We start from the raw sequence: 24176 nt of genomic DNA on the forward strand, positions 1-24176 counted from the left end.
ACCATGAGGACATAAAAGCAGGTCGTGTTAAACCTGTTGGTATGTCTTCTCCTTCTTCTACTTTTATTCATATGATTGAGATTAACCACGCAAGTTACGGAACTTGGGTACTAGATAATCGGTTGTGATTCTCATCGTGTAATCATGTGCGGGGGCTCGAAACATCGAACCCCTCGTAAAGGGTGAGGTGGACTCGCGTGTTGGGAATGGAGCACGAGTGGTCGCCGTCTCGAGGGGAACATACGTGATCCAGCTTCCTAGCGGATTTGAGTTATTTTTATATAATTGCTATTATGTACCCGATCTATCCAAAAACATTATTTCAGGTTTTCGCACTTGACAAACTTGGTTTTTCATTTGTAATAGAGAATAATACTTGCATTTTCTCATTACACGATATGATTTATGGCAAGGCGGTCTCCATGAACGGAATTTATGTTTTAGATCAGACCACCGAAATATTACACGTAATGAATAAGAAGTTAAAGGTTGGTGACAAAGATCAAACGTATTTATGGTAATCGCTGCCGTATGGGACACATTAATGAGAAACGCGTAAAACAACTCATAAAGAATGGAGCTATCTCGGCCTTTGATTTTCAATCATTTGGCACGTGTGAATCATGTCTCATTGGCAAGATGACTCGGATTTCCTTCAAAGGTGTTGGAATGCGCGGCTGGCCGACCTATTAGGACTCATACATACGGATGTGTGTGGACCTATGTCAATCACCGCACGAGAAGGCTATAGGTATTTCATCACTTTCACGGACGATTTAAGTAGATATGGCTATGTCTACTTAATGAAGCACAAAAGTGAATCCTTTGAGAAATTCAAGGAATACCAGAATCGGGTACAGTAACCCATCAAGAAAAATTAAAACACTGCGATCGACCGTGGTGGCGAGTATCTTTCTCACGAGTTTGATCAACACCTTAAGGACTGTGGGATTGCCTTACGCTTAACTCCACTGGAACACCTCGGTTGAATGGTGTGTCCGAACGGAGAAATCGAACACTACTTGATATGGTTCGATCCATGATGAGTCACACCGTGTTGCCTCATTGTGGGGTTATGCTCTTCTGTCACCGCTCTAATACTTAACCAAGTCCGTCTAAAGCTGTTGACAAGACTCCATATGAACTATGGAAGGGAACGGTCCCTAACTTGTCCTTTATACGGGTTTGGGGCTGCGAGGCTTATGTCAAGTGGAGACACGAGGATAAGCTCGGCCCGCGATCGGTCAAGACATACTTTATAGGTTATCCTAAAGGAACAATTGGTCATTACTTCTACTCGCCAACCGAACAACGTGTATTTGTTGCGGCTAGTGCGACATTCTTAGAGAAGGAATTTCTCGAGAATGCGAAGAGTAATAGAACCTTCGAGCTATCGGAGATTCCAGAACCAAATACCGAGCAACCATTGGAGGAACCAGTTCCTTCAATCCCGGCTGCGGTTAATATTCCTGAGGAACCTACGAGGTCGGGAAGAGTCTCTATTCCTCCGGACATATACATTGGTATGGTCGAGGAACATGACATAGATGACATTCTACTCTTAACGAGTATTGAACCCGCAACCTATAAAGGTGCCATGACTAGTTCTGACTCAAAGCTATGGCTTGAGGCCATGCAATCCGAGATGGACTCCATGTATGAGAACAACGTATGGGATCTTGTTGACTTACCTGCTAAGGTTCGTCCCCTCCAATGCAAATGGCTTTACAAGATAAAGCATTCTGTGGAAGGTCCACAAGATATCTATAAAGCACGACTAGTTGCTAAAGGTTTCACCCAAGTGCCAGGTTTGCACTACGATGAAATTTTTGCACCCGTAGTCATGCTGCGCTCCATTCGGATTATCTTAGCGATTGCCGCTTTTCATGACTATGAAATTTGGCAAATGGATGTGAAAACCGCCTTCTTAAACGGTTATTTGGAGGAAGAGTTGTACATGGTACAACCCGAAGGTTTCATCGATCCTGAACATCCTAAGAAAGTGTGCAAGCTTAAGCGTTCCATTTATGGACTTAAGCAAGCTTCTAGGAGTTGGAATCATCGTTTCGACCAAGTGATAAAAGAAAATGGATTTACTCGATCAGTCGAGGAACCATTTCTATATATCAAGTCGAGTGGGAGCAAGATTGTCTTCCTAATATTGTATGTTGATGACATACTCCTAATTGGGAATGACATACCTCTCTTAACTTCGGTAAAAGTATCGTTGAAGAACCATTTCCAGATGAAAGATCTGGGTGAGGCACAAAGAATTTTGGGCATCCGTATCTATCGAGATAGATCACGTCGGATGTTATCTCTCAGTCAGGAGTCTTATATAGACAAGATACTAGAGAGATTCAGCATGACTAACTCCAAAAAGGGGTTTCTTCCTATGGCTCCGGGGGTGCATTTGAGCAAGTCTCGTGCACCGAGACACCAGAAGAGAAAGAGCGCATGACACGGATTCCTTATGCCTCGGCTATAGGATCAATCATGTATGCCATGATATGCACACGTCCGGACGTGGCATATGCATTGAGTATGACAAGTCGATTCCAACAAAGATCCAGGTGAATCACATTGGATGGCTGTCAAGAACATTCTTAAGTACCTACGGAGGACTAAAGATTGGGCATTGACTTATGGAGGCGATCAAAAGCTATGCGCAACCGGTTACGCAGATGCTAGCTTCCAAACGGATCGAGATGACTCGAAATCTCAGTCTGGATTCGTTTTTACTCTTAATGGCGCTGCAGTCAGCTGGAAGAGTTCCAAACAAAGTGTTACAAAGCAGATTCTACGATCGAGTCCGAGTACTATGCCGCGTCCGAAGCGCAAAGGAAGCGATATGGAAGCGTCAATTCTTACAAGGACTATCCGTAGTGCCTAGTTCGAATGACCCGATCACCATCTATTGCGACAATAGAGGTGCCATCTTCCAAGCTAAGGAGCCAAAGTCTAGCAACAAGTCTAGACATGTACAACGGAAAGCTCATCTAATCCGAGATTACGTGGAGCAAAAGGAGGTAGTGATAGAAAAGATTGCTACAGATGATAACATAGCAGATCCTCTCACTAAACCATTACGACAAGATAAGCATGAAGGGCATGTTAATTCTATGGGAATTAAACGTGTTCCTGAGTTGTAGTACTCTTTTATGGATTAGATTCATTCTCTTTTGTACTCTATACGACATCATCGTTTTGATATTTATATATTTTGTTTTTCATGTGGATTTGTACGACAATTTTGAACACCACAAAGTGAACTGAACAAACATTATATTTTTGGTCCTTAATTGCCCACATGAGCTGATAACTCTGGCAATTATTTTGTGACGTTGGTTGATGGTGGGTTCAACGAGCCATAAGTCAAAAGGTTGACTGACCAATCACAGAGGCGAGTTATACGGATATCTCGTAGGACACAATTGTGACATCGACATGGAGTCCTAAATGTTTTATAACATTCGGTGCCAGGTCGTGGATAGGACCTCCATGGTGATCCTAAGAGTCGATTCTTTTGACTATCGACTGTCTCTTGAGATTAAGGCAGACTTTGGGTGACTTTGGTTTCTTTCTCACGGTCATCCGTAACAGGGGGCCAAGTAGATTTTTTCTGGGTCATTTCATGCTGTGCTTAGATCGGAAGGAGTCGAGTTGAAGGAAATATTCAGCCTTTATCAGGTACTCGATATTTCTCAGGGCCACTCGAGGAGTCAGAATCGAAATGCATGGCCATGCTCGAATACGAATTCGTTTTATCAGTTGAGTTACTCTCTAGTCGGGGAAACCACTCTTGATACAGATCGATTGTAAAATACGACCTTTGCGGATCCGGATCTGCAAATTGTTTTACATTGAGTGGGAGAAATTTTAAATGAATATGAGAATCGGTTATCGCACATACACTTGTACGGACAAGTGGGAATTTGTTGGAGCCGTGTCCTCCAGTTAGTGCGGATAACGTTATTGCACATACACTTGTACGGACAAGTGGGAGCTTGTTGGGGCTGGTGTCCTCTACAGTTAGTGCAAATAACATTTAAATCTCTAAAAGGATCAAAGGGTATACTTTTGTATTATTATCAGTTGGTCCACGTTTATCAATAACGGTTGGCTTGCTAGATAAGTTTGACGTTATTGTCATACAGATGGCGGTGATCAACTGGTCCCTAAAAGTCACACCTATAGGATACGTTTGAGAGATGTGACGGTATGAAAATACATTCATGTTGATGCCTAATTTGACTAAGCAGTTAGTCGGAGTTATTGACTAATAATTAGTCAAACGCGATGTTGAGATAATTATTTAATACGGATTAAATAATAATGGCTAAGACGAATTAAGCGGTTAATTCGTAAATTGAATATAAACGATTATATTTAATTGATGTATATTGAATTAATTATACAATATTGTCTTTGTCGGACATGTATTAATATATCGACTGAGTCATGTTACTAGTTGATATTTTAATAACCGATAACCGATGACGATTTATAATAAAATCCCGTCATATACATTTAGCGAAAATCGAGTCGGACCATGAGTTAAAAAATAAGGAGAAAGTGAAAGCCCACTCTCTCCCATTTGTTGAAACCCACGGCCGAAACACAAAAGGGAGAGCTTCTCTCCTTTTGTGACCTAATCATCTCATTTGCAAACAAATTAGGGTTTCGGGGCAATTTCCTCTGAAATTCTAGATCTCACATCGAAAAACCTCACAACAACTCTCTCAATATTGCAAGTCAATTAGAGAGTATTTCTAGCACAAGGGGCATAGTCTCAGACGGTCTTGGGTGCAACGATTAGGAGGAAATCTACTTTGATTTCTGTTCTTAGGCCGCATTACAAAGGACCCGAGGTTGATTCTTGTTCTTTATCATTTCGCTATTGTTTTTCGTTTATGACCATAAATCGCATGTTAATTTTACGTTATAGTCCTAAAATTTAAGGGTTTTATACGGATACTACCCTACAATAACTGCCAAATTTTCGGGAATGTGCAACACGTCCCGCCTTCACTACTTTACACCATGACATCTCATTGGCCGTTTTCTGCTTGTGGAATTTATATCATCGGGAAAATCAAAGAAGGAGACTTAGTCCTCAAATCAGTCAGAGCTTGACTACCTGTCGATCCACGTGGAAAGTTTAAACCCAACTGGGCCGGACCATTATTAGTCAAGTCCATACTCTCGGGGGGTGCGGTTAAGATTACAGACCTAGATGGGAATGAATTTGCTAACCTAAGTAACCTCGACCAACTAAAACGATATTATGCCTAGTGTAGGACAAGAAACACGCCTCGCGTAACACCCACGTGCCGCTCTTGCGACACGAAATAAAAATAGCTCGCGGCCCGCTGAAATAAAGCTCATGTCACCTTGCTCTTGCATTTTGACACTTCGTCATCCTCATATCATCAAATAATTGAGTTGTATTTTAGGAGTAAGTAAAGCTCATGCTTATTTTCTAGTTCACTACAAGCTCTTGCTTAGAACATTTATTCTTTTACATTTACTCGAACTACGCGCAAGGGTTTGATTTCATTTTTTAAATGAATACGTAGCCAATCCTTCACAGGATACAACCTATTATTTTAAATGTAAATAGGAGGACATTTGCATTTGCATTTGAAATTCGACAAGAATAATAAAAGAAAATCACAATAGTTTCTTAACTAATAAATCTTTTATTCATTTGTTCCATAAATAATAATAATATGCCACATAATATAAAATGCTGAAAAATAAATGCTAGGCTAGGATTCTAAAAACCCCGCCATTTATTATGAATAATAATAATAAATAGTACTACGACTAAGGCTACCCTTCCATCTTCCCTTTGCCTTTGTCATTTCTGTCATACTTCTTGTCTCGACCACGAGCCGGGCGCTCTTGTGCTATCTCCGACCTAATAACCAAAGGTCTCTCTCGCGGTCTAGCCTTACCATTTCGATCCACCACCATCTCTGCGGCAGGAGCGGTCTTCGGTTTCTTTGACGGATGAACGACTCGGAATCCGGCCTCTTCCTCCTCCTCAGTCAAGTATTTCTGGTTCTTCTTTGCTACTTCGCGAATCTTGTAGTCAACAGGCTCGTGCTTCCTCAATTTCTCACGCTCTTCAGAAGTAGCAGCCTTCCTCCATTGCAAGTATGAATCAGATACCCACAAGGAGCCAATAGGAGAGGGTATGAACCACATGTTCCTCTGAGCCCATTTTGGGGCCCACTCTCGACGAGTCTTTGTAGTGTGTGCCAATGCAGCCTGAGGAACGGTATCGAGCTTCGGGATCTTCTGCTATTCCAAGCCAGGGATGCGAACTGACCGAGTCGGGTCTAGTGATGAAACTCCAGTGACTGATCTGAGATGCCACCATGGCACAATCCACCGGATCAAGGGACCTCCTTCATTCTTTAGCTTATTTTCCCAATAGTTGCAAACTCGAGTGAAGTCCACCATGTAGAGCCTAGTTCTCATCGCAATTGACCGAGCATGGTATCCTGGCACATTAACTAGGGGCTTGATCAACCGCAGACGCTCCATAAGCCAGACCTGCAAAGGAGACGGGAATTAATGCCCACATGGTCAACCGGAAAAAAAAAAAAGAAAAAAAACACGAAAAAAAAGAAAAAAAGAAAAAAGAAAAAAAACGGTTGGCACATGTATAAAAAAAAGGAAAGTGGGTTCTTACCTGCAAAATGATAGGACTTCCCAAATAAGGAAGCTCACGGTTGGCTTTTCTGTTGTCCAACCCCAGAATGATCTCTCCTAAACAAAGGCATGATGGGCTCTTGCGCAACTACATTTGTTCCACTAAGCTCAAGAACCGAGGGTCCCCTCTCATCTCCTTGTCAACATGCCCTTGAAGGACATAACAGTGAAGTAGACAAAACCCGAACGCCCTGCGTCTCGCAACATAAGAAATAGAATGGTCTTCCCTATTTATAAATCGGTCAATAAAGTCAAACATACGGACTCCTTTTGAAGTCACAAGACGGTCAATCTCAGCCTTGGTCAGTCCAAGCAAGTCTCTAAATTTACCCTTATACCCTTGAGAGCTAAAAGGTATCGCGGGTGCATTTACTGGATCCCATCCTCCAGTAGCAGCTATTTCTTCCGGGAAAGGGCAAATATCGCCTCCAGGAAAGGCGAATACGTGGAAATTTGGGTCCCAATATTCAAAACAAGCATCCAAGAAAGGTTTCACAATTTTCACTAATTTGAGACCCAAGATTGATCCCTAATTAAAAGCACTCATGTCATGTTTCTCAACATTTGTGAACTCGTTCGTCCACTCCTTGAGACGGTTTTTTGAGGCATCCATACTTTTGAATTTTTATGAAGATAGGAGAATTTTTATGAGATAGACGGAAGAAAGATGGAGGAATTATGTGAATAAAAGCTTCCCCGACGTCTCTATTTATACTAAAAGCCGTTTCCTAATTTCCGTCAAGGTCTGACAAGCTGGGGAAAGGGCGCAGCACCTGCTGCGCCTCTTCAAAGAGTCGCAGCTCTTGCTGCGCCTCTTCCCCAGGCTGATTTCCGTGATTTTCAGCTTAGGATCGTTCCTAATTTATTTTGGCTATAATTTCCTATTCCTATAGGTTATTATTTAGGTAATTCCGTCAAATTACCAAATTTTATATTTCCCCAATTCTTTTCGTGTTCGCTTTTCGAGACGACATCGACATTTTCGCCAAACACGTACACTTACCCATTTCATTTTATTTTCTTTTTTAGGGGAATCATTTCACTCCTCATTTCACACTTATCCATTTCTTTTTCAGTTTTTTTTAGGGGGTAACCCTCCCTACCGTCCGGTCATTTTGCTCATTTTTGGGCACTTTTTGCTCATTTCTGGGCAATTTTTTGCATTTTCGGTCATTTTTGCTCATATACGGGCGCTTATTTGCTTTTTCTCATTTTGCGCTAATTTAAGTCACATGTATATCGTGTGTTATATGTACAAATTCTATGTAAATTTCGGCAGCATGACGGCGCAAACCGTCATCTACCAAACCTGTTTTCTGATCTAAGCTAACCTGCAGGAACAACAAACAACCAGCAGCAAAGGCGCTCAGGCCATCATATATAAAACCAAAATGCAATATGTACATCAATCTGGGGGCTCTCGCCCAAAACAGGTCCAAAGAGTCCAAAATGAAGTCCAAAATGTACAAGTATATACAAGACAACAACAAAAAAGAAAGCAACTACAACTGGTCGCCACTCAGTTCAGCTACGGTCGCCTCGAAGGCAGTGATCTCAGCGTCCCTGACCTCCAACTCCCTCAACAGGCGGGCTGTCTCCTCCTGGGACTGTGCCAGCTCGCGCTCTAGGTCACGCTCCCTCTACAAGTGATAAAGAAATGCCTCATTTCAATCATTTCATTCAACTATTTCAAGCAAAACGCGAGAAATTGCAACAAAAATTCAAAATAAAGAGAATGAGAAGGTTCATGCATGTCGTCCTCGGCCGCCTGCAAGCGCCTCGATGGCCGTGGCCTGCAGCCGGTTGGCCACCCTCCACAGCGCCACATGTTGAGACGGCGCCACCTGCATTTCGATAAACAAAAGGTTTTCAATAAAAAAACGAATGCATTCTTATGCAATAAAGATAGCGAAAGACAGTCGAAGCTGGAGGCTTACCCTCCTCACCAAGTCCTGCCACTCCTCCAAGCCAGCATCCGTCACCTCCTCGCCGAAGTCACGGATCTCGGAGATCGTCGTCATCCCCGCCGCGTCGGTGTACTCAAGTGTCTCGGGGTACGCTGGGGGCTCGACGCCTGCCACCTCGATCTCCTACAAAGTTCAATGAATTCTTTATTCGACGATCATTCGTCAGTTTGTCAAATTGATTCAAAAAGGGAAAGTAAAATACTTACCACGATCGGCCAGTACGCCAGCCTCTAGCGAACAAACAGGGAGTACTCCTCACCAGGAAGGAGAAGGGCGTCACCACCAACGTCCGCCAAGTTAGCCTCTCTCAGCATCCGAAGGCTCCTTAAACATCGTCCGGGGAGGATCGACGGGAACCGTGAAAGTGTCACAAGAGCACTGACAAGTCAAACGCTCGCCCAGGTACCACACTGGTCCCATGGACATCCTCAACAGCAACCGACTTGAGCTCCTGGGTCGAAGGACCTCAGCCACGAAGGCCGGAGCGTCGGGGTAGTCCACCCAAGGTATGGGCACCCACTAAGACAAGCAAATGAAAGGTCATTCCTATGATCGACTCTAAACGGGAAAGGGGGTCATTCCTATGATTGCTCCTAAACAAAAACAATGAAGAAAAGTAGTTGAAGATACTTACGTCGCTCAACTTCAGGGCATTCACGCCCCATCGACAAATATCGTAAGAACAGCGCTGGCTCTTTCTACGACACACCACCCAGTCCCTCACGACCGGGTAAGCCCTCGGCTCAGGCTCTATCCTCTTGGGCGCGAAGCCCGAAAAATAGGAGTACACCCACGCCTGCAAAACAAGATAATCGATAATGATCTTTGACAATTTGATAGAAATGGAAATAAAAAAAAGTAATGATCTTTCATGATAAGAAGGTTCATACCTCCAACAACAGTCTAGGACCGACAGTAGCAGGAGAGGTCCCATTCTCCATCAGCTCAAGACGAACTATGGCCCTCATGTAGCGAGTGAGGACCGCAAAACCAGGAGTAACCCAGTCCCACCAACCTAGGTCACTCAAGTCAGAAAGGAACGAAAGAAGCTTCGTCGACAGCCTCTCCCCCTTGTCTCCGAGGTAAAGCGAAGACAAGAACCACCAGAGCCGCAAACGAGCCCTCTGCTCTGCTATACAAGCAGGAGGAGCTACCTTCCTCCCATCCATCATCACCGTCGCCGGGGTCCTACCCGCAAAGTAGTCCCTGATGTAAGTACTCGACACCAACCAGGAACGGTAGCAGCACCCCCTGCCAGGTTCCAGCCGATCAGCTTCCTCGCCTCGGCCGAGTCCACTCTCATGGCCGTCGACGGCCACACCACAGCCTCATCTCCATACGGCAGACCAGAAATCATGCCGTAGTCCTCCAGAGTGACCCCGGCCTCCCAGACAGGCATGTGAAATCTCGAGGTCGTATCCCAGTACCGATCGAGGAAAGCTCGAATCAGGCAAAGGTTAGCCCGAATCTTCCTCTCCTTGATCGCCCTCCACGCTCCCACCAAAGCTCCGAAGGCTCCTAGCTCGATGATGGCCTTCTCCTCCTCCGTCAGTCTCTCGTAGGCCTCCATCATCATCGTATAGCCGGAAAAGGACCTCATGTTCCCGGCCTCCTGTATCAATTCGACGCAATTTTATCTTTAGCATAAAGAAAAAGAGAAATGAAGCAACCAGTGAATAAGGAAAGGTGATAGGAAATGGCAAGTTCGAAATTTACCAAGCTCCTCGCCGTCCTGTAAGACAGGTGGCTCTCTGCTGCACAAATAAGATGTTGGCCATCCCATTTCTCAGCCCACTCAGGTGCCCCCGCTAGCTGGCGACCACCTCGTCCAACGTTGGCCCGCCTCGGGACCTCCTCGACAACCTCCTTAACTACCTCCTCGACCACCTCCTCGAGAGTGAGAGAAGGGTTGAAGTCAAAGTCCACGTCCATGGGAGCCCTCCCTGACGTAGAAGCAACGTCACCTGCAAAATCAAAGTAAATAAGGCCGCGTCAAATGACAACAAGCCTCGGTGAGGGTTGTTTCAAGCCTTTTAAGCCCCGAAAACGGTCTTTTCTCGCCATCTTTGGACATTTATTTCGAAACCCGACCACTCATGTGGTAAATTGGGTCAGGTCAAGTCAAAGTCCAAGCCTAGTCACGGGTTTGAGTCAAAATTTCGGTAGCATTTCGCTATAATGGCGATTATGCCCTAGAATAGTGTCCAGAAAAAGCTGTCACAAATCAACAATCCGATATGGTAGGAAGTTTACCCGTTACACAAGGATTCCAAAAACCAAATTTCATCAAAAATGGGCAATCCTAAGGCCATTTTCGAAGCGATTTTCGAAACAGCTGAGAAACCGTCTCAATTTCGCTCAAATGCTCAATACTTGACGAAAATTCAAAAAGAATACATGGTTATGTCCCTAACATTGCCAATTATCCATTTCTAATTTCAATTTTACAAGGCAAATCCGTTTGGGGGAAAAGCCCCAAATTTTCGACAATTTTGGGTTGAAAACCCTAATTTTTTCGATCAAAAATCAAGCAAATACAAGAATTAAAGCAAGAATAAGACACATACCTCGATTAGTCATGATTAATGGCGCGATTTGATCAAATTTTGACGGGTTTTGGTTGGAATTTGAGAGAGTTTTAATGGTTTTTGTGTTTTATGAATAATGGAATAAACACGGCTTTTTGTCGAGTTTTACTCAGACAGGGACGAGTTTGGGAAAGGACACAGCACCTGCTGCGCCTCTTCCAAGAGTCGCAGCTCTTGCTGCGCCTCTTCCCCAGCATCCCTCCAGCTCAATTTTCAAAAGTTCGTTACAAGTTAGTTGTTTGTGGGCCTATCTTTGGTGCGCCTCTTCTCCAACACCTTATATCATATATTTGGTCTATTGGGCATTTATTTTTGTCCGGACCCGTATCTTCGAGCAGACTGTGAACCGTCGCAGTATTTTATCTTCGAGCAGACTGCGAACCGTCGCAGTATTTTATCTTGAAGCAGACTGCGAACCGTCGCAGTACTTTATCTCCCAGGCAGAACTTCGCTTGCAGCAACGAGCGGATTTCGCCTTTATCTATACCTGTTACCCAACGAGAGTTCATGACAGCCGATGAAACTGATGAAATTCATATAATCAGAGGCTCACCGACACAATCGACGCAAGGAAGGATGAACAAGACTCACGAATATCCACGCACTTGAGAGAGATTTGGAGATGATTAGAGTTATGTTGATTGTTTAGGTTTTGTTAAGAGTGATTAAGAAACTGAAATCCACGTTTATATAATTCTAATGATCTCTAAACCAAACAGCGGAAATAATACCCGTCAGACCGGATACTCGGTCAAGTATAGAGTATAATCGGCCGAGTATCCTCTACTCGGTCGATTATTCCCATACTCGGCCTAGTATTCCTGGGCAGTAATTGTAGATACCTCATTTCTGCACCTCCCGCAAGCCATCCGGTGATGATTGGGCCGCATGTTTGGTACACAGAACGATTTATGACAGTTCGTAAGTTTATCGTTAAGTGATAGCTCAAATACTTGTGTCTACCCCTTGGTCGTCATCTATGTGCCATTACGGTCGTTTTGACAGTAATTAAAGTTCATTTGGAGTCCGGGTCAAAAACCGCTTCATTTTCTAATAAACCATTTAAAATGCCGAGTCGGAAGGTCCTAGAATATTCCGGATATTTTTTATTCCATAATTTAATTTTATATCCTTTTGGTAAAATATATCCCGAAAATCTTATTTTAGGGAATAAGGAAGTTGGGATCCACCTCAATTCCATAAAAGAAATGCGGAATTTTTTCTTCCGCAGGAGGAAACCTCTGGGGAAAAGACGCAGCAGCTGTTGTGCCTCTTCCCCAATCCTTTTCTGCGTATGTTCAGATTTTTCCGTGATTTGTTTCCAAAGTTTGAGTCATTCCATAATTCTCCATATTTTCAGGTATAAATAGGGACCTTCGTTCCACATATTTCTCACGCGAGTGTCCGCCCTTCTCTTCTCCCTTTGCAATCTAAGACTGTGCTCTAAGCTTTTGACATCTAAGTGCTTGATCAATTGACCACGTAAGCTCAGATCATTCTGAGTACCAGTCACGTTGCATGGACGACCAATTTGACCAACTACACCTCAATTAATCAATCAGTTTAATCTAAATCCTCTTACGAGGGCACCTTTTCGTCATACATTCGAGTCGAGCAATCACTAAAGCGTTAACTTAGTTAATCTCGTTTCGTCAAACATGTAAGTCTGAGGGTATAAATCCCATCTTTTATTATTGTATTTTATTTTTGTACCAATTAATGTAAGATTTACGTCAAAAGTATGCTTAAAACCGATTTCTAAAACCCTTTTATTTAACTGTTTTTACGAATTAACAGTGGGCAGACGTCGAGAAGAAACGCAGCAACTGCTGCGTCTCTTCGAAGAGTCCCAGCATCTGTTGCGCCTCTTCCAGAGGCTGCCGCAGTTCCTGCTTTTCTTCTTCTTCCTCGCTTCTCTGTGAATCCGTCTTTTTTTCCTTTGTTTTTCTTGCTTTCTTCTCTTTCGTACATAATAACTTTAATACATATTCATAATACATATTACGCTTTTAATTCCGACCTAAATCCCTTATAATCAATATTTGCGGGTTTTCGTCATTAAATCATACCCGGATTTTGGAGATTCGATTTGTTCATATCAAGTCTCTAGAATTCGACTTTTGTATATGCTTCCATCAGTTTATCACGTCTTTTAATTCGTTTCCGTCTTAATAGTTTAACCTAATTAATTCGTTCTAACTCGTTTATAATTAGTTTTAATCCGTCTTAATTCGTTCTAATTAGTTTTAATTCGTTTTATCGCTTTTATGACAATTTCATATGTAAATAATATGCTAAATCACTTTCATCCGAGTCAAATATCCATAATCAACCATTAATTACACCAACGAACATTAACGAATAGCAGTTCTGACTTCACAGCCAGAACTCACCTCAGGAACAGACGCAGTGACCACTGCGCCTCTTCCAAGAGACGCAGCATTGTTCCGCCTGTTCCGGGTTGATTTCTGTCTCTGAACTTCCGTTCTTGCTTTGAGTTAATTCTTTAATTACATATTAATCGACTATTAATCGTAATATCACCTTTAATCTGTCCGTATTTTCTAACCTAATTTATCTTCACTTGTTTTTCTCAAATTATCCGTCTTAAATATATTTTTGACGTAAATCAATCAAATCGTTGTAATTTATTGTAATTTTAATTATCGTAATTCATTTTTTGTATCTTATTTTGTATGATTTTTTTTTTTTACATGAATTAATTATAAATCCCATTTCGACATTAATGAGTGCTAAATTATTTGTCAACCGACTTAGTTAATTCTCACATGCTAGGATCAAAACGTTGGATGTTGCATTGCATGCATATAATCGACAACATATCGAGTACAAACGATTTCCCTAATCATTAGTATAGGCCGCTATCGAGGCGGGCGGGATTAGGTGTTCAGTAAAAGGACTTCCTAATACGTACCCTCACCTCTTACTCCAGATCTCTGTGAACATCCGTGTTCATTGGCATCCACGAGAGTCATTCTAGACATAGAATGCTAAGGGTAAGGAGTTCTTAGTGTTCATGTCACTACTTTGTGTCTCGACATGACACGACGTATTCGAACATCCTTGTTTCCCAAGCACCCCCTGGCCCCCCCGTGTCCACAGTAATCTGTCCAGAAACACACGACACCCTTACTCGGCCGAGTAAGCCATATTCGGCCGAGTAACAGACTTAGAAAACCGTGGTATTATAGTATTCCCTCCTTAAAAAGAACTTCGTCCCTGAAGTTCACACTAGACCTACAAGACAAGACCAACAACTATAACACAACTCCTCATCAGCTACTAACAGAAGCAAACAACTCCCATAACATAAAATAAAACACCCAACTCAAACTGACAAGATGACACAAACATAGCTAAGCTAACTCAAACTAACCCCAAAACAAGCATGCGATCATCTCCTACTCCCCTAAAAAGACAACAGTTACGTCTCCGTAACCAAACATACCTGATAAAAAAGGTTGGGAAAACGCTCTCTCATAGACTCCTCTGGTTCCCATGTGGCCTCTTCCACATTATGATTAGACCAAAGCACCTTAAGTAAGACGGTCTCACCATTCCTTGTCTTGCGCACTTTGCGGTCTAAGATCTCCTTAGGAACCTCCGCATAAGATAAAGACTCATCAAGCTCTATGTTCTCAACCTCAAGCACATGTGATGGATCACTCAGATACTTCCGGAGCTGTGAAACATGAAACACGTTGTGGACTCGATCCAACACTGGTGGTAAAGCTAGCCTGTAGGCTACCTCACCTACACGATCCAAGATCTCATACGGACCGATAAACTTCTGGCTCAACTTACCTTTCTTTCTAAACCTCATTATCCCTCGCATAGATGACACTTTCAAAAGGACTTTGTCACCCACTGTGAACTCGATGTCCCTGCGGTGCAAATCTACATAACTCTTTTGGCGATCTTGAGCTGCTTTCATCTTTTTACGAATCAAACGAACTTGCTCAATCATATCTTGTACCATCTGCAGTCCTTAAACTACTGCCTCTGCACTGTCATCCCAACAAACTAGATTCCTGCACTTCCTGCCATATAAAGTCTCGAACGGTGTCATTCCTATACTGATGTGATAGCTGTTGTTGTAAGAAAACTCAATCAAATCCAGCCTATCTTCCCAACTTCCACCAAACTCCATGGCACAAGCCCTCAACATATCCTCCAAGGTCTTGATAGTCCTCTCAGTCTGACTATCTGTCGTCGGATGAAAAGCTGTACTCATCTTTAAGGTCGTTCCCATCAAATCCTGCAACTCATGCCAAAACCGTGATATAAACCTCGTATCTCGATCCGACACTATATCCTTAGGCATACAATGTAACCTAACCACATGCTTTCTGTAACCCAAAGCTAGCTATATCTTAGTCCAAGTATCCTTCATTGGAATGAAGTGAGCTAACTTAGTTAAACGATCAAAAATCACCCAAATCATATTGTTACCTTGCTGTGTCCTTGGTAACCCCGCTATAAAGTCCATAGAGATCGACTCCCACTTTCACTCGGGTACCTAAAGTGACTGAATCTTACCTTGCGGTCTTCGTTGCTCACCCTTTACTCTCTGGCATGTCAGTGTTAGGTTCATAAACCCCTTATTAGACTCATCTAATCATTTTATAAAATACCCTTAATATGTATTTATGTGGATCTAGTGCATGCATAAAAAAATAATGGAAAAAAAAATAAGAAAATCGAGTTTTCTTACACTGTAAATGTACCGGATTTTGGGCACAAGTAAGGTCTCCTACCTTCACTTGTTCTTGAGCTTAATACATTGGAATGATCCACCATAAACTCAAACTTTCAAATTAGAAAGTCTCCTCTTGAATGCACCCAAAACAATCCCTTAAATCTAATAATAATATTAACTAGATGTTATTATTAGATTCCTTAAAATATATTCTATATTATTTATTACTACTTCTAGTAATGTAATATGTAATATATGAATGAACAATTTTAATGTCTAAAAAAAATGTTAGAGAGATGGTGGAGAAAAAGCATACATACATACTCTATGCATGAGATGGGAATAAATGAATAAGACACAAGCTCTTATTTTGAGCCAAGGGGGGCCGGGTAGGGTGAGAGGAAAAGGGCCATTGCATGGCCTTGGTCTTACCCATAAAATGTAGGGTAAAGGCTAGTTAGTGTAGATAATCATTATGTTTATTTTATCATAAAATAAAACATCCAATAACTCCTTAATTCCTCTATTTTTCGGTCCACCCATAAAATGGACATCCATTTTATATTTGTTAACTTGTCATTTGTAATATGCTAGGTCATGTGTCACACACCATGTCTATATATATTTTAATGCATAATTAACCTCTTAAATATCATTTTATAACAAATAAATTACTTGTGACAAAATAACTAGTAATACATGATTACCATTATTAAAATGGGTTATATAAATATAATTCACAATATTTTGCAATTATAATTATTCAATCATTCTTAATTTAATTGTTTCACAAACAATAATGAATTTTAGTAATAAAATCTTTTAATTACTAAAATAAATCTTATTTAATCAAATTACAATAAGATACAAAAATTCTCACTCACAAATGAATTGTTCAAATTTAAGGAATTGATTAACTTGTATCGACATGCAATTAATCAACTTATCTATTAAGGGAATTTTCCTATAGGTGTGACCTTAAGGGATCAACTGATCACCACCGTCAAACGACAGTAATGTCAAACTCTAGTTAGCCAATCATTACCGATTAATGTTGATCAGTTGACTATATAATGAATCATCCCTTACATAATCTTATTATGAGATTTAATTATGATTTTTAATCATGTGATCGCACTAGTGTTGAGGACACTTACTCCAACAATCTCCCACTTGTCCGAGACAAGTGTGCGTCACTAATTCTCTTGTCCTATTACAATCTCCCACTCAATGCAAGGTGTCTTGTAGGTCGTACTTACATTTGATCATATCTTGAGTGGTTTCCTCGATCTGGAGAGTAACTGTCTGACCAAAATTATCTACCGTAGATACCTTCCGATCGTGGCCACGCATTTTTAGTTCACTACTCCTCGAGTGGCCCTGATATTTTAGATAACCCTGACAAGGGAGTGTACAATTCCTATCGCACTATTCCCTTCGTACACCTACAGTTCATCATGACCCAAAAGATGCACACTCACCCCTTTTGACAGAATGGCTTGGGGCAAAAATCAAAGTCAATCAGAAACTATGCTGACTTGGGCGAATAGTCTTTAGTCAAAGAATTGACTCAAAAGAATACTATAGTAGCTCTCGCCACGACCAGGCTTTATAAAAATTACCAGAACTCTATAAGCGGTCAATGCCCGATAGAGTGTCCCACACAGTCTGCCTATGTGATCGACTAGTCATCCCATATGACTCTATGAAACTTGAACTTGCCATCAATCGCATCACACTCTAGTCACTTCGAGACGTCACCTCATATAAGCAACTAGGGGCCAATACTATGTTAATCCAGTTCACTTTAATAGGGTTCAACGTTGTCCTTACAACCTATTTGGATATAACAAAGTAATAAAAGAGTTTTTAATAAAACTCAAACGATGAATACAGTATCACATATGTAAAATGGATACCATATCAATTACTACATAATCTATAATCCATACTTAATATTGTAGATAACTATACATCTTAACTCAATTGAAATGGCATGACTTATCACGCTTAGCCTATGAAAAGGCCTTGGTTAGCAAGTTTTAGCAATACTTTGCACTTTCCCTAACCTTACTATATACTATTTCCTATTCTTGTGAATAATCTTGTATTATAAGAACTTCTTTGAGTACGTTTCTAGATCCAATCTGGACATAGGCTCTCATGCCTTTGAATAACTACCATTGTCCTCACAGTGTGTAGGGATAGGATCTTCGGTTATTGGAGCGAACTACTATAGTTCCCCAATTCATAAAACCAAATCCTAATATCATCCCTTCCTTCTTGCATATCTCATTATTGCAAGTGTATTCAATTTCCGTTGTGTACATCTCATTGTTCAACTGCCTAGGATGTTTCTAGCAGATATCCTCCTTAAATAATATAGCCAAGATGGTTCTCTAACCAACCTTATGTGTTTAGAATATGGTTTTTGTGTAAATCCTTGCACATAAATCCATCTCAATTCTAAATGCTTAGCTTCATATCTTTAGTACTTCCTGAGTACTAACTAATGAACTATGTGGCTATATAGAGACTTATCTCAAAAATTTGATTTGTAACTTTTTGTCATACTCCAAGTATAAGAAATTTAAGAATGGTGATACATCTTAGCGTAATGAATTAATCCCGCAGCGGAAGCATGTGGATTCAATTTCTACATGTTCAATACTTTTGAACTTTGTCAAGGTTCTTATTAATATAAGAATATTCATTCAACGCTAATATCCTCTTAGAACTATCTTTATAGTTCTGGATACCTTAGAGATGTATTATTCTTCTCCTAAGTCTTCCATCATTCAAAATGATCAATATGTCCCTTACACATAAGACTAGTAACACCATATTACTCCCACTAAACTCCATGTATAAACAGAACTACTCGACAATTCAAGTAAAGTTTATCACATATACAATTCAACTCCTTAACTTCTACTTTAAAACTTTTTCTTAAGTTTTCATCCTACGTTAGGATAGTTGCGATTTTCAAAAACTCATGCAAGATGATTTTAAAATCCAACTGTTAAATTATATCCGAATTTAATGAGGCGTTGTTGTTGCGTGCAAAACCCTTTGTCACCAACCAACCAAGCTAAATAAACATTTTCATGTTTATGTTCATTCCGGACTTTTGTGGAGTTGAAACTAGATAAAGCATCTTAATAAGTTACAGGTTTGTTACTTCCAAAAATAACATGACTCCTGTCCACTTAGGTTTCGAATAAATAATCACTGATTTTGACCAAGAAGGAACATCTTCACACGTCTTATTCTCAGTTTGTGGCTCTTAAACATTTTCTCCCACTCTGTCTTTAAGAAATAATCTTCTTTTCTTTAATAGACAGTATCACGAGCCACAAACCCTTTGTTCTCGTGATCATGTAGGGAAAATGAGCACATGTTTACTATCGAAACAAGCTACAACGTAAGTGCTAGGCCTAACCATATCTCATATGAATTGTACTTGATTGCTTTAACTATATTCTGGTTTAGTGGAAAAATTAAAAATGCTAGACAAATTTGCAACATAAACTATCTCCTACTTTATAGTAAAGATTCAATCATATTGTATAGGATTCTTTGTAACTTTCTAATACACCTTATCTTGATAGGGTGTGATCATGAAAGTGATCTTGTGATACCATATCACACTCTGTATGGTGCAGATAAAAGTCATCACTTTATTGTTCCCCATTTTAACAAAGTAACAATACTTTGGTTATATAATATGTAGGTTTAATACCTTTTAAACATTTATTGAACTTATTCAAAGAATTTCTCTTCTTACCTCATTAAGTGGATACCTAGTATCTACCTAATTCGTTGGTAAAAGAGATGAAGAAGTCATAACCTTTTCTGATTGAAATTGTATTCGACCATACACTCCAAGTGTAAATAGGGCGAATATCTTGCTCTATTCATAACCTTTTGTTAGAAATCTATATCTCATTACTTTACATATTCATATATGTTACAATTAATTTAGTCATAAAATTAAATACAAATCTTATGCATGCAAACTAAAAAGATAAGTGAAGAAATCGTTTTCCTTACTATGAATTTCGGATCAAAGGGCACAAATAAGATCTCCTTCTTACTTGTTCTAGAGCTTTCCTTATATGGATGAACAAAGATTCAAGCTTAGAATCTCTCCCAAAGATGAATACCCAAGATAACCTCTTAAAAGACTAATATTATTATTACTAGAACAATACTAATCTTAATAAAATTGACCCAAAATATTGTTGGTACTCTTGTTTATTCGGCCAAGAGTAAGGAGGAATTTTGGAGTTTTTCTCTCTTTTGTTTTTCTTAAGATGTTTAGAGAGAAAGGCTATTTCTTACACTAGAACTTAGAAGAGTATGAATGAATAATGAAAAACAACCCATTTGATTCTCATAGAGGGGGAAAACCGGTGGGTGTGGGAAGGGTGCCCTATGCATGGGCTTGATTCTCTAACCAAGAATATAGGCATGCAAGGCTAGGTGTAGGTTTCATAATTATGTTTTCCACTTATAAATAATCAACACAATTTTTAACCTAATACACTCTCCATTTCGGTACACGCACATAAAATGGACGAGTCCATTTTATTTGTGATTTTGTCAATATGTCACATGTGACACATTACATGACATCTTATAATTAAAATGTATTTTTAACAATTAAAAATCAACATATTAATAAAATATGTCATTTATAAAAATAACATAGTAATTCACAATTACTTGTACCAAAATGGTTTACCAATTTATAAATCACAACATCTTGTATTTATAATAAATTATTCATTCAGTTTCAATTGTTTCCGTAAACAATAATTTCATCTAAGTAATAAAACAATTCGATCACTTAAACCGTATCTTATTTAATCAAATTATAATGAGACACGTAAATATTACTTCCAAAATCGTCCGTTAATTTTAAGTAATTTAATTAACTCGTATCGTTATACGATCAATTAAATATTCAATTAAGAGTGTTACCCTTTAGGTATGACCTAAGGGGATCAACTGATCACCACCGTCGCACGACAGTAATGTCAAACTCTAGTCAGCCAATCATTACCGATATGTGTGGACCAGTTGACTGTAAAATATTACATCCCACATGTATTCTTAAAATGAGATTTAAAAATGTGATCATCATGATCAACAGTTGTGATCGCATTATTGTCGGAGGACACATATTCCAACAATCTTCCACTTGTCCTCGACAAGTGTGCGTCACCAATTCTCTTGTCCTATTACTATCTCCCACTCAATGCAAAGTGTCTTTCAGGTCGTATTTGCAAGTGATCATATCGAGAGTGGTTTCCTCGATCTGGAGAATAACTGATTGACCGGAATTATCTACCATTGATACCTTCCGAGCGTGGCCACGCATTTCCAGTTCATTTCTCCTCGAGTGGCCCTGAGATATTGTTATAACCCTGACAAGGGGTGGACAATTCCTATTGCACTTGTTCCCTTCGACTAGCCACAGCCATCATAACCCAAAATATGCCCATTTGACCCCATTTATGAAGGTCGTAGTAACATAAATCAAAGCTAATCTGAAACTGTGCCACCTTAGGCGAACAGTCTTTAGTCAAAAGAATCAACTCATTAGAATACTATAGTAGCTCTCACCACGACCAGGCTATATAAATTTGCCAGAACTCTATAAGCGGTCATAAGGCCCGACAAAGTGTTCCTAACAGTCTGCCTATGTGATCGACTAGTCATTCTCATATGGCTCCATGGCACTTGAACTTGCCATCAATCGCATCACACTCTAGTCACTTTGAGACGTCACCTCATACAAGTGACTATGGGCGAATACTATGTTAATCTGAGTTCACTTTAACGGGGTTCAATTGTCACTACAACCCGTTTGGATGTAACAATGTATAAAGAAAAGATAAATGACAAATGCGATTATGAACATGAACAAAAACAACACCTTTTTTTTCATTTCAAAATCTAATACAAACTAGGTACACGTTTAAGACCCATGGACACCATATGTCCATTGTGTTTAGCCTGCGATAAAGGCTTGGTGAGCGGATCGGCTATGTTGTCATCCGTCCCAACCTTACATATCGCAATTTCCTTTCTTTCAATGAAATCGCTAATTACATGATATTTTCTAAGTACATGTCTAGATCTATTACTAGACTTTGGCTCTTTAGCTTGGAAGATCGTCCCACTATTATCACAATAGAGAGTGATGGGATCATTGGCGGTAGGTACTACTCTTAGACCTTCCGTGAATTGCTCGATCCACACGACTTCCTTGGCGCCTTCGATCGCAATGTACTCAGCCTCTGTTGTTGAATCCGCAGTCACAGCTTCCTTAAAGCTTCTCCAGCTAACGGCACCACCATTGAGCATGAAAACGAAACCAGCTTGTGATTTCATGTCATCTCTATCCGTTTGAAAACTCGAGTCCGTGTATTTATTAACACGTAGCTCGGTGTCTCCTCCAAACACTAAGATAGAATCCTTAGTTCTTCTCAAGTACTTAAGGATGTTCTTGACGGCTATCCAGTGACTCTCACCTGGATTTCCTTGATATCTACTCGTCATGCTCAAGGCATACGAGACATCAGGACGTGTGCATATCATGGCATACATGATTGATCCAACAGCGGAAGCATAAGGGATCATCTTCATGCGTTCAACATCATGGGGTTCGGAGGGAGATTGAGTCTTGCTCAATATAGTCCCAGTTACCATAGGTCCCAAACCCCTTTTTGATTTGTCCATGCTAAACCGTCGAAGAATCTTATCAACATAAGACTCTTGACTTAGTGCCAATATCCTCTTGGATCTATCTCTATGGATCCGGATACCTAATATGCGTTGTGCCTCTTCTAAATCCTTCATTTGGAAGTGGTTACCCAACCACTTCTTAACAGAAGATAACATCGGAATATCATTTCCAATGAGTAGTATGTCATCGACATACAAGATTAGGAACACAACATTGCTCCCACTGAATTTCATGTATAAACATGGTTCCTCAACACTTCCGAGTGAAACCATTCTCTTTTATAACATGATCGAATCGATGATTCCAACTTCTAGATGCTTGCTTAAGATCATAAATGGATCTCTTAAGTTTGCACACTTTGTTAGGATTTTTAGAATCAACAAAACCTTCGGGTTGTATCATGTACACCTCCTCTTCTAAATGCTCATTTAGAAAAGCGTTTTTGACATCCATTTGCCATATTTCATAATCATGAAATGCGGCAATCGCTAACAAAATCCGTATGGATCTTAGCATGGCTACGGGGGCAAAGGTCTCATCATAATGGAGACCTTGGACTTGGGTAAATCCTTTTGCCACTAGCCTAGCTTTGTAGACATCATCATGTCCTTCTATGCCATTCTTGACTTTGAAAATCCATTTGCATTGAAGAGGTCTTGCCCCTTTAGGCAAATCCACCAAGTTCCAAACTTGGTTTTCATGCATAGAATCCATTTCAGACTTCATGGCTTCAAGCCATAAGGCGGAATTTGGACTAGAGATTGCGGTCTTGTAGGTGGCGGGCTCGTCACTTTCTAAAAGCAACACATCGAGTGTCCCATCTTCTTTGATAAGTCCCACATATCGATCGGGATGGCGAATAACACGGCCCGTTCTTCTAAGTGGAGGAGAGACAACCGCGTTAGACGACAAAGGAACATCTTCTTGCGTCTCTATCTCGGTTTGTGGCTCTTGAACTTCATCAAGTTCAAAATTTCTCCCACTCTGTCTCTTAGAAATAAAGTCAGTTTCTAAGAAGACAGCCTCACTAGACACAAACACTTTGTTTTTTTGAGGTTTGTAGAAGTAATATCCTCGAGAGGTCATGGGGTAACCTACAAAGATGCATTTTTCGGATCTTGGGGCAAGCTTGTTGTCGGTCTTTGCCTTGACGTAAGCATCACATCCCCAAATTTTCATGTAGGATAGATTAGGAACTCTTCCTTTCCACATCTCAAATGGAGTCTTTTCGGTTGCCTTTGTGGGACTATTATTCAAAGATATAATTGCAGTTTGGATTGCAAATCCCCAAAACGAGTTCGGTAACTCGGTTTGACTCATCATGGATCGAACCATATCAAGTAGGGTTCGATTTCTCCTTTCGGCAACACCATTGAGTTGTGGCGTTCCGGGTGGAGAAAGTTGTGATATAATACCACAAC

This window comes from Silene latifolia, chromosome 3, assembly GCF_048544455.1.
Source record: "Silene latifolia isolate original U9 population chromosome 3, ASM4854445v1, whole genome shotgun sequence".
NCBI lineage: Eukaryota > Viridiplantae > Streptophyta > Magnoliopsida > Caryophyllales > Caryophyllaceae > Silene > Silene latifolia.